The sequence below is a fragment of the Scylla paramamosain genome, chromosome 4 (assembly GCF_035594125.1).
Source record: "Scylla paramamosain isolate STU-SP2022 chromosome 4, ASM3559412v1, whole genome shotgun sequence".
Classification (NCBI taxonomy): Eukaryota; Metazoa; Arthropoda; class Malacostraca; order Decapoda; family Portunidae; genus Scylla; species Scylla paramamosain.
Window position 1 is genome coordinate 1,304,430 of NC_087154.1, and position 16,496 is coordinate 1,320,925.

Consider the following 16,496-nt stretch of genomic DNA (forward strand, 5'->3'; position numbering starts at 1 on the left):
GTGATGCCGCAGATCGTGAGATTAGGTGATGAATAAATACTCTGTAATAGGTTTAATAGGTTACGATATCCATGGAGGGCTAAGCTGATATTTGATAGTTATATAATCACTATCCTCAAACTACGAAAATCATAAAAATTGCATATTTAGCTACAAGCACCGGCGAGATCATTTGTGAGTTATGTATTAGAAACAAAGTGGTTAACAAGACGTGCCAGAGACAATGAGGTGCTGCAGGACTAACCAGGGAGGTGATGAAATAATTATGGTAGGAGGTCATCATGCCTATCTGCTGCGCCTGCTTGAGGACGGTGAATATCTTACTTCGCTTTACATCCAGCACCACGTGGGTCACGCCGGCCTTCTTAGCGTCCTTCAGCATAGGTCTGATCGGAAATGACGACACGGGAATGAATACCAACCGAAAAAATGGGTTACGGTACTGAATCAGTCGTTGGAGGTACATGAACTTGTAAATTTGTAAAGGTTCCTTCACTTAACCACACTACAAAACAAGCCTCTAATTTCTTGCTCTCACATTGTTAAAATAGTCACTACCAATAACAGAACTCACCCTGTATTTATTAACTGACCACACCTATTAGCTTAGTCACTCCTACGTTGATGGTGCCACTCCGTACTCCTACTTCTTTTCCTAGATGTCCATCCCTCCAAGGAATCAAACAATTTACGCAAGGAAGCCACACCATTATTGCTATTATTATTATTATTATTATTATTATTATTATTATTATTATTATCATTATTATTATCATTATTATTATTATTGTTGTTGTTGGTGTTTGTTATTATTATTATTATTATTATTATTATTATTATTATTATTATTATTATTATTATTATTATTACTATTATCATTATTATTATTACTATTATTTTACTCTAGCTTCTTTTAAAATTTTGTAACAGCACCATGACCGCGATATTGCATCACATTGTTTCTAAATCTATTGATCAATAATCTTATTTCATTAATATAGCGTCGTTTCTACCTTACTATATTTTTATATCAAATTTCATAAACATCACACCACGAGAGAGAGAGAGAGAGAGAGAGAGAGAGAGAGAGAGAGAGAGAGAGAGAGAGAGAGAGAGAGAGAGAGAGAGAGAGAGAGAGAGGGGAGATTGCTAATTTGCCGATCAAAATTAAAAAAGAGAACAAAAGGAAAAGAAGTGGGAAAAGGTGAAATTAGTTTTGGTGGTGTCCCGATACTCCTGCCTTGAAACAAATTCATAAATGTTTCTTAGAATGTAACATGAAATGTGAAATTCATGAAATAAACGAAATTTTTTGTGTTTTAGAGCTGAGTGAAATATATATATATATATATATATATATATATATATATATATATATATATATATATATATATATATATATATATATATATATATATATATATATATATATATATATATATATATATATATATATATATATATATATATATATATATATAGTTTTGGTCTTGCCACTAAAGAATTTGTGCAGGTGTTTGTTAAATTTACATATTACATTGACCGTACGTGCCAGGCAAATACCAACACATTTTCGTCCCCTACACTTTTCTTGATATTACTGCATACTAAGAGTTTTCCTTGGAAATTCACTTCTGAGGCCTATTCCCTGCGGTCCCCATAGTAATCCCAGCACGTGAGAGGTGCGGTGCAGCGGCCACTGCTCACCTGTAGTCGTCCGTGAGCGGGAGTTGCTTGAGGGTGATCTGCCATGTTTGGTTCTTGAGCAGCTCCTGCACCCTAACCAGGCCCTCGTTGTTCTCGTAAATGATGCAGAACTTGCGCCACCGAAGCGTCATCAACACGTCCATGTACGCCTGATGGAGACGTTCATGATGGATCGAAAGCAGCAAAGAGAAATAGGGATTCTTAATATCACAAATGGTAAATTCAGGTATACAAGGTTTGCATTTTCATTTTTCATGGAAGAAATAGCTAATATAGCAGGTGTCAGAAAAAAGTTACTCTTTATCTGTAAGTTATTTTTAAAAAGTATTCAGCGTGTTTTTATCAAGCATTTTGTGCCTTTAACCCCTTGGCCGGCCTCCTTTACTTACAAAATATATATCTATATCTGCGTATGTTCTCTCTCTCTCTCTCTCTCTCTCTCTCTCTCTCTCTCTCTCTCTCTCTCTCTCTCTCTCTCTCTCTCTCTCTCTCTCTCTCTCTCTCTCCCTATACTCTCTATATGTGTGTACACACACACACACACACACACACACACACACACACACACACACACACACACACACACACACACACACACACACACACACACACACACACACACACACAGACACACACACACACACACCTCATTATTCATACATATGGTCTCATTATTTACACACCTGAACGCTGGGTTTACTCACGACCTTATTATGTGTACTTATGTGTACCATGATCAGCTCTCGGTACTAATCTTTGTTACGAGAGAAGCCTCGCATTTGGCAGCACGGAATAGCAGGGATAAGAATGAGTCTCACCTGTGACAGCGTAGACGGATGTGGGTACAAGTTGACGGAGTATGCGTCACGGGTAAGCCGGAAGTCCCACCTGTTCTCTATGTGGGGCACCTCGAGGGCGTCACAGATGGACTGTACGTGGGCTGAGGTCTGACCAGACTGTGGCCCAAAAATGGCCGCAACGCCAGACTTCAGCAGTGAGCACACTGTAGCAACGATGGGCAAGCGTCAGACATATTCGACAGAGCACATGGAATTAAGTTGAATTCGAATAATGTTTTCTAAAACGACTAAGTAATGATATAATGACCTTTATGAATAAGGACTTGATGAAAGATGGGCGAGGATGTTATTATGTCTTCCACACACTCATTTACATGAGTATAGTCTATTTAGTAGAAGACAACAACCAAGGGAGACTAACAAGGGCCGAAGGCCTTACCTTTTCTGGAGCCCCTGAAGGAGTCATTGGGAGGAATGACTTCGATTTGGGCGGAAAGGCGCGCGTGGGACAGCAGCGTCCGGTCGCTGTTGATGGCGTCCACAGCGTACCTGAAGGCCACCTGCTGCCGCTCATCCAGAGGGTCGAACAGGCCACCTGCAGGGATGGACGCAGGATGAGCTGTGGTGGTGGTGATCGCGCTGCTTATGCGTATGTGTATCTTCAAGTTAGTAACAAAGAAAATGTTGAACTTCTTACTTTCGGAACTATGTAATGATGATTTAAGTAGTGGATATAAAAATGTTCTCTTTTACATTTATCTTCTTCTTGTGCTCGAGTTATCTTCAGAAAATTTAGCTATTCTGTATTTCACTTTTCATATTTGAAAGCACATAAATGTGTGAAAAGTAAGGAATATACCGAAGCAAACTTCAGTCACCTTACATTATTCACTAGCCTGTGCAGGGATCAATGTACGTACCTCTACATATATATTCGGGCTTGATATGAAAAGTGTTGCTATTATTTTTTTGCCGTAAAAATTTCATATATATATATATATATATATATATATATATATATATATATATATATATATATATATATATATATATATATATATATATATATATATATATATATATATATATATATATATATATATATATATATATATATCGTCCCATATCGCTCTATTTCTTCATCAACGCACTCACAGTTTTTTTTAATGTCAATAGTTATACAATGTGTTTTTCTATTCATTTCTCTATTCTAGTGAAATTTTAACATTCGTACTATGTAATCGTGGCCCGTACATTTTCCAGGCATCACTCATCTCAGTAGGACACTTTGACAGCCGTTTTGTTAGCCAAAGCAAGGAGCGGTCACAAAAGATAATTTTCCTTTATGTCAATAAGTCAAACACAGGATCCACTATTTATCTTATGATTTCAAAAATATATAAGGGACTAACCTAAGTTGCATGTGGTCATTTTCTTCTGGCAGATTTTTTCACACCGAGGAGGAGCAAGTTGCCAGCCTGTGCAATGTGACGCTCACGTCGGCAGGAGTTCTGATTGCGAATGTCGCTGACTGTGTGTGTGTGTGTGTGTGTGTGTATATGTATATATATATATATATATATATATATATATATATATATATATATATATATATATATATATATATATATATATATATATATATACATATATACAAGTGTACATACTTATTATATTTATTATACATATTAAGGGAAGACAGAGAGTGAGACTGAGGGATGGAATTCCGTTAGGATTACAAAGGATGGGAGTCACAGTGGGAGATGCAAGGGACAGAAACAGGCGGAGGAGATTCGGATCCCTCACTCTAAGGAAACGACGAAAGGAGAGAGAGAAAAAAAAGAGTAGTCAAAAAAAGAAAAATATATGCCAACCTATAAAAAGAATGATGACGTACGCTGGAGACATATAAGCAGACCAGAGATAATTCGATTGAGGGACGTTGAAAACACTTGACAGTCTGAAAATATAGTGACTAGGAAGAAAGAGAAATCTCCTTTAGGTACAATAATGAAGTTTTCTCAATCATATTTCCTCCCATTACTGCCGCACGATACAATAACGAGATTATTCCATTTTTTTCGGCGGATTTTTTCATGAAAACAAGGAATACAAGTTAGACGAGACTGCCACTTTTATCCTCCTGCTTCCCTCAATGCTTTACTTATCCATCATCACCTCGTTACTATACATCTATATACTCTTATACTCGTACATCTCATTTTTCATTCATCCGTCCATCCTTTTCTTTTGTCTAAACACAACACATGAACTTTGTCCCTCAAAATGTTCTACTGAAATTTTAATACGACGAAGATATAAATTACCTCACACACTCACACACACACACACACACACACACACACACACACACACACACACACACACACACACACACTGAAAGCCAATTTGATCTTTTACTGCCAGACCTGGTTAGAAGGAGTGGTGGGTGGGGAGGAGGCTTCATCTTTGCCAGCTTTTTTTCTTTTACGGTATTCCAGATAGTGTTGTCCCCATGAACAACATTGTAAGAACCTACAGGTTTGATACTGTTTGTTCTCTCTCTCTCTCTCTCTCTCTCTCTCTCTCTCTCTCTCTCTCTCTCTCTCTCTCTCTCTCTCTCTCTCTCTCTCTCTCTCTCTCTCTCTCTCTCTCTCTCTCTCCCTCTCTACCAAAACGAATACCTACACAAAAGCTATGAAGACTTTAGTATAGTGCTAATTGTTCCTTTTGTCTATAATCACATTTCCTTACTTATATTTTATTTTTTTGTCCATCTTAATAAATTTTCATGTTATTATTAGATGGTAAACCACAGTCCACAATATTCTAACTAACAATAAAGTCTGGTGAAAAATTTAACAAGGATTAACACATCAGCGGTCACTATATAGCTCCATTTATTGTGATGGTGCTGATGGCTATGAGTCATGTATTGATTATATCCACAACCACTATTACCACTTCCGCCAACAGTGACGGTGGCACAAAATGCCATCACTCCCTATCTCCCTCTCTCCTTAACAGCTTCGGTACTTTGATCATTTGTGGTACCGGTGGTGGTCAGTAGTGACTACACCCTTCACACCACCACCATTTTAACTAGTGATAGACAACTTGGGTGCATGGTGCACCACACGATGCATGAGTGTTCTTTCAAAGGGTACCTGGAAATAGTGGGGTACATGGAGGGATACATGACATTGCCAATGTGTACATGAAAAGATGTTTTAAGAAGTGTCATGGAAGAAATTAATTTAAATTAAGATTAAAGCAGACATTACAAATTTATGTATTATATTAGTATATTACACACAGATGTAACTAGCACCTCATGTGCTAGAGATGTGACATTTTCCATTATAAATTTAATACCTATATAACAATGATTTAGGACCCAATAGTTATTTTCTATGTTTAAAACAAAGATCTAATACTTTTATTTATATGTTTTCAGTCTTAAAAATAAAATGTTCTCAGGAGAGAAGAGCTGGAGACAGGCTGGTCAGTAAACATACATCAAATTGAGTACTAAACGTATCAGCAGTTGTGAAACAAAGAAATGGTGAAATATAGAGGCAGAGTCAGTACTTGAATTGTTAATATTATTGCAATTATATTACAACGCTGCTGAAAAGGATCTCAGTGGGTCTTTCAAATGACATATGAAAGTTGAAGAAATTTTACAGCATTTCACATTGACGTGAATAGTACCTCATTTCCCAAAATTATACGATACGTGTTAGATAACAGTATCGAGCCTTGTTCGATTTTTTATCATAGAAGATTTGTACTGCTGGATTTATTATCATATAAGAATGTAAGAAGCCGAGATAATGATAACCTAGTAATTTAACGATAACGAATTTGATATTACGATAACAAAGTGAATGATGATTACGATGTGAGTTTCCACGATAACGATGCGATTCCAGCTTCCACGATAATGATGCGAGTTTCCACGATAACGATGTGAATTTCCACGATAACTATGCAATTCCAGTTTCCACAATAACGATGCGAGTATCCACGATAACAATATGATTCCAGGATAACGTTGCTTGTTTCCACGATAATTATACGATTTCATTTTCCACGATAACAATCCGATTCCAGTTTCCACGATAATGATGCGTGTTTCCACGGAAACAATGCGATTCCAGTTTCCACGATAACGATGCAATTCCAATTTCCACGATAATGATGCGAGTTTCCAGGGCAACGATGCAAGTTTCCACGATAACGATGCGATTCCAATTCTCACGATAATGATACAAGTTTCCACGATAACGATACGACTTTCCACGATAGCGATGCGGGTTTTCATAATAAGAATAGGATTGACGAAGATAACAATGCGGGGGATGGCGATAGCGTACTTACTTACACAAGTACTTAGGCGAACCCTTTCTCTCCTAAGGGTCCATCCCAGTCCCATGGGCGCGAGGGCAGTGATGTTGCAACTTTGCTGCGCCTCACACGGGTCGCCATGAGCAATAACCCACCACACCACACACCACTCCCCAAACACTGTCATGAAGTGAGCCCTTTTCTCCTCTAAAGGACCCACTGTACTGTCAGTGTCCGGTGCATGGTGCACATCGTGGCCTCGTTCATAGCGAGTTGTTCAGCCCCATGTCATCATGAGCAAGGAACTCGTACACACAGCAGTTGGCCGGGCGACTCTCGCACACACCGCGGTTGGCCGGGCGAGTAACCACTACTGCTATTCATGTAATTCTTTTGTAATCAATTGTCCAAGGCGCTAGAATACATAAATTTCTCTATAGCTCTCTCAGAAGGATACATGGACTTGGAAAAAGTTGAAGAACGCTGACAGACTCTAGCCTACGTAGAGTGTCAACTACTCGTACAATGGCAGCTATATCATGCTATCACCCTCTCGCCAAGCTGAAATATTTTTCATGTGTAAAAACTTTGAAGAACTTTGCCAAATATAAAACTATAATCATAACCAAACCAGAATAAGGGAAGGTAGTAATCTCATTAAACAAACAAGACTACTTACGTAAAAAAGGAGAAATCTTTAAAGACAAAAGTAAATTTAAGAGAGTTGATGGGGATTGGCGAAAATAAATCGTTAGACTGGAGGATAAACTCAACAGAATGCTTAGATGTATAAAGAAAACTCCTGAGTCAGATAATTATACATTATTTGCTTCTGGTTCCACCTCAGGAGTGTTGTATGGTCTCCCAAAAGTTCATAGAACTGGTTGCCTGATAAGACCCATACTGTCAGCCTTGGGTACATTAAGTACAATTCGGAATATTCTTTTGTTCCAGTTTTGTCCCCACTAACCAGTAATTACGCCAAGAAATTCCATCCCCTTTGTCAATTAAATGAAAAGAAAATGGTTACTACTGTCCCAATATCCCATTTACAGAAACTATTAGTCAGAAACTGTTAGCTTCTGTGTCGAATAAGTAACAAAATATAATAATAACAAGCCTTAACCCATATAACTTTATGCACTCTCAATTTAACTAATTGTTAAAGCCAGCTCTTGGAGTTTTTTATTCATTGATAATTTATATTGATAAATAAATGTGGTAATAATAGATTCCACTTTACCTCCAACTTCATTTTTTTCTTGTCATTATAAAGAAAACTGGTTAATGAACACCAAAAAATAAAAAAAAATGCTATGTACACAAGATACCCACGACTTTTTTGTTCTGTTCGAGGAATTTTGTAGTGTGAGATTTTGTACCTTAAGATCTGCATGTATTTCACATCAGAAATAATATCTTTTTTATGTGTGGATACAAGTATATATATATATATATATATATATATATATATATATATATATATATATATATATATATATATATATATATATATATATATATATATATATAAACACAAACACACACACACACACACACACACACACACACACAGACACACACACACACACAGTTTTGAGAGCAAGAACAAATTATCGATAGTGTATTCTTCAAAAATTACATCAGTAAAATTTTCGCTCTTTAATTTGCATAAACCTGATTATTACTAAGCATCTCTCTTCAATAACAGGAAGACACCCTGTCTCGAGTCAAGGCTTTCCCAGAGAGGCATTGTCTGTGACGGAGGCGTGTGAATACTACTGTTGTTTGGACAACTTAATGAAGCTCATGATCATCCATCACGAAACCAGACAATGTGTTCGTGATACTGGCAAACATCGTTCTTATCCGCGTGGCAGTGGGTGGTGTGTTAATGTGACTGTTGCTCTGTATCTGTAGCAAACGATTAATGTCAAACCGAATACAGAATACACTTTAAGCTTTTCTATAGAACAAAAATGTAGAGGAAAGAAGACGAACTTTAACCTGTACTGCGTGACAGATGTTGGTGCTCGCTGGTACCCAAGTCCCTTTGCTATTCTTGATTTTCTTATCAATCATTTTAAATACAAGCAATAACATTTTTTTTCCTTCTATTGTTCTACTTATGTGTTCCTGTTCCTCCTCATTTACACACACACACACACACACACACACACACACACACACGAAAAGGAAGAAGAAAAAAAATGAGAGAAATTAGACAAGAAACTTAGGTTAAACAACAGAAGAAGGCAAAATGGTAACTCTGAAACCAAAGGAATAATGAACGACTCTGTTCTTTACTTATAATTACTCAGCTCACAAGGCAGATGAGCTGACCTCTAACATTTCTGAGGGTAAGTTAAGGAACATGAAATAAAAAAGTCTTCTGCTCGACCAGCTAGACAGCTAGAGAGAGAGAGAGAGAGAGAGAGAGAGAGAGAGAGAGAGAGAGAGAGAGAGAGAGAGAGAGAGAGAGAGAGAGAGAGAGAGAGAGAGAGAGAGAGAGAGAGAGAGAGAGAGAGAGAGAGAGAGAGAGAGAGAGAGAGAGAGAGAGAGAGAGAGAGAGAGAGAGAGAGAGAGAGAAATTTAACCAGAAACATCAAACGGAAAGTTAAATAAGTATGATTTTAAAGAAGACGAACAAGAAGAACAAGAAGAAATAAAGAAGAGAAGAGAGAACGAAAGAAAGGAAAACAGTTAAGATGGCGGAGATAAAGACAACCTTGCAACACTTCATGGATCGCGGGATTATGATGAAGAAAACTGAAAGCCTTTTCCAGGCACACGAGGCACCATGCGATTTACTTTTTTTTTTTTTTTCATGTGCAGAAAATATCGTCCTGAAAACATCACCTTTTTTCTTTGTTTCATGTTTTCCTGCATTCACTGTGTGTGTGTGTGTGTGTGTGTGTGTGTGTGTGTGTGTGTGTGTGTGTGTGTGTGTGTGTGTGTGTGTGTGTGTGTGTGTGTGTGTGTGTGTGTGTGTGTGTGTGTGTGTGTGTGTGTGTGTGTGCGTGCATTTTAAGCCTGTTTATTCACTGAATGATTATACACCTGGGAACATACTATAAATTCTACTTATAAAGCGTAAACGTGACATAGAAAAAGACACGTACTAACACCCACTCATCCCCCCCGCCCACCGACACACACACACACACACACACACACACACACACACACACACACACAGAAACAGCAACATTGGCCATGGCGTCCGTTGATAAAGTATTCATAGCATGCTAAGCCGCAGGAAGAACTTTCCGCTGTCCTTGTTATTACACCCTTGAGGGCTGTGAGATAAGGACGCGGAAGATGAAGGTGAGGGACACTGTAGGACCTGAAGAGGATGAAGAGAAGATATGGAGTACAAAGATAAATATCAAAGTTTCGAAAGAAAGAAATCTTTTTGTGGTTCCAAGGTACAAGAGATCTTGTAAATTTTTCCTAAAAAAAAAAAAAAAATCTCAAGACATCGGTCCTTTCTCCTCAAACTGGGAAATTTCTCCCAGCATTCAGTCTATCCCGGTGTGTGTGTGTGTGTGTGTGTGTGTGTGTGTGTGTGTGTGTGTGTGTGTGTGTGTGTGTGTGTGTGTGTGTGTGTGTGTGTGTGTGTGTGTGTGTGTGTGTGTGTGTGTGTGTGATATTAATTGTCTCATGCATTTCAGTGTAGGACTACAGATACCTTATTTTCCCTGACAACTAGTAAGTAGTTCAGCGAAAAATACTCAGGTTCGAAATACCGGATTGGGTGCAAATAATTTTGATTGCTCTCTTTTGACGTCAAAGCTCCTGGTCATTTGAGAGAGATTAGCTATTACAGATAAAACAAACATCTGGTTACCATCCTGCAGGATCGGAAGGTTATGAGGCAGTAGATAGCACAGCACACTGTCGTGATGTGTATCTTATGTTGGCTTAACTGATCTGGATAAACTGAGTAAACCCTGTTTTATGTGATGCGCTGATATTCTTCTAGCACACGGGCTCGAATCCTGACAACTGTCCAAAATTAAGGAGAGGATCCACTCGGGTTGATATTTTCCAAATGGCAAACCAAAATCATCCATTAAGAACTGCCGTCTGAGACCTGATAAAATACGAGAACTGGACATAATAAACAAAACAAATGTAGAGCCCTCTAAAATTTTTATTTACTATTACTTAACCTAAGCTAGCAAAATCTGAATAATTCTGTTGCATTTAGATGATAATTACCCTTAACTATAAATTTTGTCATTAAACTGCAACTTCTACTAATGAATGAGTGTTGAGAAATCAACAGTATTTTATGCCAGATCTTTCAAAATGAAACAGGGCAATATATAGTGGTATGGTGTTTCCGCTGCTGCTGTTGCTAATAACAGTAAAAATGATAATAATAATAATAATAATAATAATAATAATAATAATAATAATAATAATAATAATAATAATAATAATAATAATAATAATAATAACAATGAACTAGTAGTAATAGTAGTAGTAGTAGCATAATTATTATCATTATTATTATTATTATTATTATTATTATTATTATTATTATTATTATTATTATTACTATTATCATTATTATTATTATTATTATTATTATTATTATTATTATTATTATTATTATCATTATTATTATTATTTTTCCAGTGAAAGAGGACGGTCTGGACATATATTATGTTCTTAGCCCATCGTAGCTACATACAAGGTGACAAAATAAGGCAGGAGGATGAGACTGGAGCATCCTAGTATGTACTTTTACCATACCATACCATAGGTGAAAAAAAAAAATAAAATAAAATAAATAAATAAATAAAAAAAATTAAAACTAGGAGCATGATTTTTTTCTCTCAGTTATTAAGATAATATTGGGTTATTTTCACACAAGTTTTCGATGCTTTATTGTACTGAAACAATTTGAAAAAAGGATAAAACTTGCAATATTACATGTTTACGTGAAGACCGACGTTCAAGGAAAAATACTATATTCTGCCAAGAGCAATTTCCCGACATGAAGGTAAACAATAACTAATCACTGGGTATTCTTGTAATATAATAGTAAAGATGACATTAAGATGATGTCGAAACTTCAGATCCGCCTAACAAAGATGTTCGGATCGCATTGGTTCTCTTCTTACAGTATAGACAACAAAACAATACATGCACGTTAGCACACACATATTTCACTCAACATCACTTTTTTTTCTTTTTTTTTCTTTGACTATTAACTTCACCTACAAGAGAATCCCAGCCCCAACAATGTGCATCCCCAGCAGATTTTTGGCCACTTCACTATTATGAGTGTAAACCAGAGCATAGCGCGTAAGGAAAAGATATATAAATAATAAATAAATGGGTTATGCGTTACAGCTACACATGTGCAGACAACAGAAGTGCTGGTTTGTATTGACTTGAAGACATTGTTCCTTCGTCTCCAACAGTCAGTAGCAATACAGCTGAGCCATCCCTCTGTATTGGCTCAAAGAAAAACAATCTCCATCACCCCTCCTCCTTTTCTTCTGTTGTCTCCATCCCCTGCTAACTTAATCAGATTTTTTTCTTCATCGAATTTCCTCCGCGGCCTTGAGCAGTTGAGGGCCGCGGCCGTAATAGTATAGGGAAAGAGGATCCAGGATAGACATCAAGGTCAATTTAGCCAAAGTAAATAAGCTATGTATAGCATCAGCACCGTAAGGATGTTCTCGGCAGCCTGAGTGACTCTAAATTATTGAACCTATTGGACCTATAAGACTGTTATTTTGGGCAGATTTGGCGGGAGATGCCTTGAAGAATCTTACAGGAACGAGTGATGTACTGACACTGGTAATTAAAGAAATAATGAGAAGTTCAGCTCTACAATGATGATCTGGGCCTTTCCTGCGTCCTGTTATTACAGTGTCTCATTTAGCTTCTTGGTAATAGAGGTCCATGAGGCTTGTTTTTGTGCCGCTGAGTGAGTGAATCCCCTCCGGCTACTTCTTTCCTCATGTACTGACTGAACGAGGAAAGAAATTCTCGTCATCGGTTCAGCTGGGTTTCCTCTTTTGGCCTTTTCGGCCTCAGGGGTCATCATCTCCTCCATACTAAAGAAAAAAAAAGACAGGAAATGAGGAGCTGCTGAGTAGGAGCGGCGGGGCCCTGCTGGCTCAAGGTCGTAAACACTGAGAAGAAATACTCGCGCCTTGCGCGAGATCTAATTTGCTGATAAGTATAAAATCTTTTTTTTTTTTTTTATGTAGGAGGGGCACCGCCCAAGGACAACAAAATTATAAGAAAAAAGACCCAATGAGGTGCCGGTCTCCAAACAAAGTAAAAAACGGCCATCAAAAATTAAAGGATAAGTGTTTTGAAACCTCCCTCTTGAAAGAGTTCAGGTCATAGAAAGGTGGAAATACAGAAGCAGGCAAGGAGCTCCAGAATTTACCAGAGAAAGGGATGAATGACTGAGAATACTAGTTAACTCTGACTGAGAATACTGGTTAACTCTTGCATTAGAGAGATGGACAGAATAGGGGTGAGAGAAAGAAGAAAGTCTTATGCAGCGAGAACGCGGGAGGAGGGGGAGGCATGCAGTTAATAAGATCAGAAGAGCAGTTAGCATGAAAATAGCGGTAGAAGATAGCAAGAGATGCAACATCGCGGCGATGAGAGAGAGGCCGAAGACAGTCAGTTAGAGGGGAGGAGTTGGTAAGACGAACAACTTTTGATTTCACTCTGTCTAAAAGAGCGATATGAGTGGAACCTCTCTATACATATGAAGCACGCTCCACACATGGACGGATAAGGCCCCTGTGCAAAGTTAACAGCTGGATGGAGGAGGGGGGGTTGAAAAAAAAACTGGCGGAGACTATTCAGAACACCTAACTTCATATGAGTTGTTTTTAGCTGGAGATGATTAGTAAAGGACAGACCAAGGAGGACAGTTGAGTGTCATTGAAGAAGGGGGGGGATAGTTGGGTGATGGTTTAATAGGTGGCATGGCATGTCATCGTGTCCCGAGGACGAATCACGGCACTGGAATTAGGCTGTCTGAAGCTCGGAGGTCAAAAAGGGGACTTTATTAGGCTTACACCCATGAAAAATTAAACTAACGCCACGAGATTCCAAGCGCTGCTGGTGGCCTCCAAAAGGTGAAGTTGGGTCGTTCTTGAGCACCTCGCAAACTCATCTGCGAAGAGTTTCGCAACTTAAAAGTGGCCAAACACCATATGTAACATTACCATTCCATGGCCATTGTAGTTACCACATCAGGATTTCTTCAGAAAAATTATTAAAGTTTAATTTTCCTGGTATGTCCTTCAATAAACTGCAATATTTTTTTTTTTTTTTTTTAGATATAAAGATACTTTGCTCAAGCATTTCTGTTCGAAACGTCGATTATTCTTTCGCATGCCCTGGCTGCCGAGTTGAGTACATAAGCTCCACGTTTCGAAACCATAGATTGAAGATGTTCGAACATGAAAGTTTATCTTTCAGGATTAGTAGGTTCATACTTCATCCAGGTTTTAATATTGGGGAACATACTGTATAATTGAAACATTATATAAGGTAAGAAAATGTTGACTTATTGTTCAAAGTTAGTTTCGAAACAAAACTCGGATAGCTGAATCCTCGTTCATTAATCAATACGAAGCTCAAATGAACTCCAATGACTCGTCTGTAAAACTTCCATATTGTCGAAAATAAGTAATTTGTGTGTGTGTGTGTGTGTGTGTGTGTTCTGGTATAGTTTGATATGGATTCTATCTATTTATTTATCTTTTTTTTCTTATTCAAGGCTAGCGTCTATAACTTAGCATAATAATTTGTGTTTTTATTTCCAACCACCAATAGGAGCCCTCCACAACAAAATTTGTTGGTATCTTAGGAGCTGAGGTTGTCCCCACTGTAAATGTCAGCCAAACAGATAAGTCGCTTCCTCCCTCTCTTGGAGAAAAAGTGTTATATTTTATTTTATTTTATTTTTTCAACCCTTTTAGTTTGATGGGTCTGAAGATGGGATTGTGTTTTTCCGAAACGTAAGGACAAGCTTTTCTCCCAAGTACACACACACACACACATATATATATATATATATATATATATATATATATATATATATATATATATATATATATATATATATATATATATATATATATATATATATATATATATATATATATATATATATATATATATATATATAAGAAACCTGCTCCCGTGTCCACCTGCTGCCTACACAACCAGTCTGCAATACATCGCACCACTCAACCATAACAGCTTTACTCATCAGTATTTGCTGTTTACAAGAATAAAGCATCAACGTCTGCCTCGAAGCAGCCACACACACAAAACACGGGTTCATTAGATATACGGCTATCTGGGTAATCAATGATTAGCAATGGATTCATATTAAACTTACCGATTCTGATGACGTCGGAGCCCACGGTCTGGTAGATAAAGCCAAATAGCAGCAGAAGGTGCACAGAAGAGAGAGGAGCGATGGAATAGGAACATGAAGGATAGGAAAAGGACTGACCAGTTTTCCTCTTCCCTTTCGCCCACCTTGCCGAGAGGGTTATAGATTTCACAGGAACCTCCATGCCTCGCATGTCACACCTTGAAGACAGTTCACTATTTTTTCATTTTTTCTCTCTGTAGCATTCACTTGTATTCTTAATGTAGTACTGAAACTTGCCTTGCATTACGAGGTGCCAGTTCGTGCGCTGTTCACCTCGTTTTCACTTTTCAAACACTTTTAATTCTTGAGTTCTTTACTGTTACCCAAATGGAATGGTCTTGCTTTCATGGCGTGACGTAAGCACAGTCTCAGTCTTATGAGAAATTCCAGCCTTATAAAATATTTATTAGTGGTTTGAACTGACCTTTTTTTTCACGATCTAGTCATCAATGAAAAAAGTCTCGAAATGTTTTCCAGTAAACACGAACACAAACACTACTGTAAATTCCTTTACAACTCCTTTTCAGCACTTGAAGTACTTTATTTTAAACACACTTTTATAAAAAAGGAAATCAGACGCGTCTATGTTGTTGCCCTTAGTATTTGTATTACTTTTTCTTGGAGGAGGGTCCATCCACTGCACTGCTATCCTGGGAAGAAAAAGAGAAGTGGGTTAGTGGGGTGCACTCAGTATATAAATAATTCCAGGGCAACATAAAGACCAGAAACACACCTAGTGATACTACACGACCTACGCAGAAGAAATTGATGGTCCTTAGACAGATCGGCGGGCTAGGCAAGAGTATCATGCCGTACGTATAAAACTAACTATAATTTTAAACTTCAGATTTGAGATATAAGAATGTAGTTTTTTTATTTAATTTCATTTCTTCATCATGGCAACAATGAACCAGAAACCATGTTTTAGGCAAGCCAAAATTATGATGAAATTCATAAATGCTCACTATGTTAAATACACTGTGTACACAATGATTTTAGACCAGAAAGATCTTATTGACAATTTTCATGGTATGTTTCTGGAATGGTCTGAAAATGTTATCGTTGGTCCATTTGACTTTTTAGGGTTCAATTTTTAGCTAATTATTTAATTAATTTATTCAATTATCCACTTATTTTTATTTTATTTTTTATTTATTTATTTATTTATTTATTTATTTACTTTTATTATTATTATTTTT

At 37.3% G+C, this 16,496-nt stretch overlaps 1 pseudogene; it reads right to left on the reverse strand.

The window, feature by feature from the left end:
* LOC135098213 (glutamate receptor ionotropic, kainate 2-like) overlaps positions 1–16,496 on the reverse strand; it is a 49,343-nt pseudogene that overhangs the window by 19,835 nt on the left and 13,012 nt on the right.